Here is a 5,033-nt window from a genome sequence, read left to right as displayed (position 1 = left end):
AGGTGTCCCGGACGGCCACACCGTCCGGTCCAGATCTGGACCGGACGGTCCAGACGTACTGATCGTCCGTTCTATGAGTAGTTACGGACCGTCTGTTCTGCGTTGAAAGCCAGACCGTCCGGTCCAAGACCTAGACCAGACGGTCCGACTTTCGGGCAGATTTCCTATTTCGCGTTTTAAGGGTTTTGGGCAATCGTAATTAATGAGAGAGCCGCCACAAACCCTGGAGAACGAACCTCAGACGTCCAAGACACTCATTAGAGCTTAGAGAAGCTTGATTTTGAGTTCTAGTGATTGGAATATCGATTCCAAGTCAATGACATCGTTTTCTCTTCACAAATCCTAGCAGATACGTTCCAAAGTGTTGGAATTCATCCCGCCGGTGTGGATACGTGTAGAGGAGTTGTGCTTTCAACTCTTGGTGATTAAAACAGGCCCTGGATAAATTGATACTTCCAGATCTTGAAAGAACGATGTAAGTATTCGAATCCCACGACGATATACACGATTGTTCGGGTTATTGCACAATTGGTTTTGTGTGACGTTTGGCTAGGTTTAGATCTTTCCTTCCGCTGCGTGAAACCTAGAATCCAAACCCTAGATCGATGAGATCGGATGCTAGGAACCCGAAGGGAACCCAACACTAAAGATGTTTCGAAGCACTCCAAACGTTTGGATGCACTCTAACCGTGTTTTGACAAACTCTAAAAATGTTTCGAGTGCGTCCAAACGCACTCTAAACGTGTTTGTACGCACTCTAAATGTGTTTAAACGCACTCTACACATATTTGAACGCACTCTAAACATGTTTAGACAAACTCTAAACATGTTTCGACGCACTCTAAAAATGTTTCGACGCACTCTAAAAATGTTTCGATGCACTCTAAGTATGTTTTGACGCTCTAAACGTGTTTTGGTGCACTCTAAACATATTTAGGCGAACTCTAAACATATTTCGATGCACTCTCAATATATTTTGTCGCACTCTAAAAATGTTTTAATACACTCTAAACATGTTTGGATGCACACTAAGTATGTTTGGATGCATTCTAAAAATGTTTCGACGCATTCTAAAAATGTTTCGATGCACTCTAAACATGTTTGGATGCACTCTAAATATGCTTCTAAGCACTCTAAACATGTTTGGATACACTCTAAACATGTTTCGACGCACTCTAAGTATGTTTCGACGCACTCTAAACGTGTTTTGACAAACTCTAAACATATTTTGTTGCACTTTAAAATTTTTTCGATGCACTCTAAACATGTTAGGATGCACTCTAAACGTGTTTGCACGCACTCTAGTTCGTCTAAACATGTTTCGACGCACTCTAAATATGTTTTGACGCGTTCTAAAGATGTTTCGAAGCACTCTAAACACGTTTGTATGCACTCTAAACATGTTTGGACACATTCTAAAAATGTTTCGACGCATCCTGAAAATGTTTCGATACACTCTAAACATGTTTTGACACACTCTAAATATGTTTCGACGCACTCTTAATATGTTTCGACGCACTCTAAATATATTTCGATGCACTCTAAAAATGTTTCGACGCACTCTAAAAATGTTTCGATGCACGCTAAACATGTTTCAATGCTCTCTAAGTATATTTCGACGCACTCTAAACACGTTTGGATGCACTCTAAGTATGTTTCGACGCACTGAACGTGTTTTGGTGCACTATAAACATATTTAGACGAAATCTAAACATGTTTCGACGCACTATCAATATAAACATGTTTCGACGCACTCTAAATATGTTTCGACGCGTTCTAAAGATGTTTCGAAGCACTCTACACACGTTTGTATACACTCTAAAAATGTTTCGACGCACTCTAAAAATGTTTCCATGCACTCTAAACATTTTTGGATGCACTCTAAGTATGTTTCGACGCTCTAAACGTGTTTTGGTGCACTCTAAACATATTTAGACAAACTCTAAACATGTTTCGATGCACTCTCAATGTATTTTGTCGCACTCTAAAAATATTTTAATACACACTAAACATGTTTGGATGCACACTAAGTATGTTTGGATGCATTCTAAAAATGTTTCGACGCACTCTAAAAATGTTTCGATGCACTCTAAACATGTTTGGATGCACTCTAAATATGCTTCTAAGCACTCTAAACATGTTTCGACGCACTATAAAAATGTTTCGATGGACTCTAAACATGTTCCGATGCTCTCAAGGTATATTTCGACGCACTCTAAACATGTTTGGATACACTCTAAACATGTTTCGACGCACTCTAAACATGTTAGGATGCACTCTAAACATGTTTGGACGCACTCTAGTTCGTCTAAACATGTTTCGACGCGTTCTAAAGATGTTTCGAAGCACTCTAAACACGTTTCGACGCACTCTAAACATGTTTCGACGCACTCTAAAAATGTTTCGACGCACTCTAAAAATGTTTCGATGCACTCTAAACATTTTTTGATACACTCTAAGTATGTCTCGACGCTCTAAACGTGTTTTAGTGCACTCTAAACATATTTAGACGAACTCTAAACATGTTTCGATGCACTCTCAATATATTTTGTCGCACTCTAAAAATGTTTTAATACACTCTTAACATGTTTGGATGCACACTAAGTATGTTTGGATGCATTCTAAAAATGTTTCGACGCACTCTAAAAATGTTTCGATACACTCTAAACATATTTTGGGGCACTCTAAATATGCTTCGAAGCACTCTAAACATATTTTGGATGAACTCTAAACATGTTTCGAAGCACTCGAAACATGTTTCGACGCACTATAAAAATGTTTCGATGCACTCAACATGTTTCGATGCACTTTAAGTATATTTCGATGCACTCTAAACATGTTTGGATACACTCTAAACATATTTCAACGCACTCTAAAAATATTTCGACGCACTCTAAAAATGTTTCGATGCACTCTAAACATGTTTCATTGCTCTCTAAGTATATTTCGTCGCACTCTAAACATGTTTGGATGCACTCTAAATATGCTTCTAAGCACTCTAAACATGTTTCGACGCACTATAAAAATGTTTCGATGGACTCTAACATTTTTGGATGCACTCTAAGTATGTTTTGACGCTCTAAACTTGTTTTGGTGCACTGTAAACGTATTTAAACGAACTCTAAACATGTTTCGACGCACTCTAAATATGTTTCGACGCATTCTAAAGATGTTTCGAAGCACTCTAAACACGTTTGGATGCACTCTAAACATGTTTCGACACACTCTAAATATGTTTCGACGCACTCTAAAAATGTTTCGATATTATGGATGCATTCTAAACATCTTTCGACGCGCTCTAAAAATGTTTTAATGTTCTCTAAACATGTTTGGATGCACTCTAAGTATGTTTCGGCGCACTCTAAACGTGTTTAGATGCACTCTAAATGTGTTTGGACGCACACTAAACATGTTTCGGTGCATTGTAAACAAGTTTAGATGAACTCTAAACATGTTTCGACACACTCTAAATATGTTTCGACGAACTCTAAATATGTTTCGACGCACTCTAAAAATGTTTGGATGCGCTCTAAATATGTTTCGACGCGCTCTAAACATGTTTCGTCGAACTCTAAACATGTTTCGACGCACTCTAAACATGTTTTGACGCACTCAAAAAATGTTTCGATGCACTCTAAACATATTTTGTTGCACTCTAAACATGTTTTGACACACTGTAAACATGTTAGGATGCACTCTAAACGTGTTTGGATGCACTATAAACATGATTAGACGAATTCTAAAAATGTTTCGACGCACTCTAATTATGTTTCGATGCTCTCTAAAGATGTTTCGAAGCACTCCAAACATGTTTGGATGTACTCTTAACATGTTTCGACGCACTCTAAAAATGTTTTGAGGCACTCTAAACATGTTTTGACGCATTCTAAAAATGTTTCGACGCACTCTAAAAATGTTTCGATGCACTCTAAACATGTTTCAATGCTCTCTAAGTATATTTCGACGCACTCTAAACATGTTTGGATGCACTCTAAGTATGTTTCAACGCACTCTAAATATGTTTTGATGGACTCTAAACATGTTTCGATGCTCTCAAAGTACATTTCGATGCACTCTAAACATGTTCGGATACACTCTAAACATTTTATACGCACTCTAAGTATGTTTCGACGCACTCTAAACTTGTTTTGACAAACACTAAACATATTTTGTTGCACTCTAAACATGTTTCAACGCACTCTAAACATGTTAGGATGCACTCTAAACGTGTTTGGACACATTCTAGTTCGTCTAAACATATTCGACGCACTCTAGGTATGTTTCGACGCACTCTAAAGATGTTTCGAAGCACTCTAAACACGTTTGGATGCACTCTAAACATGTTTTGATGCATTCTAAAAATGTTTCGACGCACTCTAAAAATGTTTCGATACACTCTAAACATGTTTCGACGCACTCTAAACACGTTTGGATGCACTCTAAATGTGTTTAAACGCACTCTACACATATTTAGACGCACTCTAAACATGTTTGACAAACTCTAAACATGTTTCGACGCACTCTAAAAATGTTTCGACGCACTCTAAAAATGTTTCGATGCACTCTAAACATTTTTGGATGCACTCTAAGTATGTTTTGACGCTCTAAACGTGTTTTGGTGCACTGTAAACATATTTAGACGAACTCTAAATATGTTTTGATGCACTCTCAATATATTTTGTCGCACTCTAAAAATGTTTTAATACACTCTAAACATGTTTGGATGCACACTAAGTATGTTTGGATGCATTCTAAAAATGTTTCGACGCACTCTAAAAATGTTTCGATGCACTCTAAACATAATTGCACGCACTCTAAATATGCTTCGAAGCACTCTAAACATGTTTGGATGAACTCTAAACATGTTTCGAAGCACTCGAAACATGTTTCGACGCAACTCTAAAAATGTTTCAACGCACTCTAAAAATGTTTCAACGCAATCTAAACATGTTTTGACAAACTCTAAACATATTTTGTTGCACTCTAAACTTGTTTTGACACACTGTAAACGTGTTAGGATGCACTCTAAACGT

This window comes from Tarenaya hassleriana, unplaced genomic scaffold, assembly GCF_000463585.1.
Source record: "Tarenaya hassleriana unplaced genomic scaffold, ASM46358v1 Cleome48, whole genome shotgun sequence".
NCBI classification, from domain to species: domain Eukaryota; kingdom Viridiplantae; phylum Streptophyta; class Magnoliopsida; order Brassicales; family Cleomaceae; genus Tarenaya; species Tarenaya hassleriana.
The sequence above is the reverse complement of the archived record's forward strand: the minus strand, read 5'-3'. Positions refer to the sequence as shown.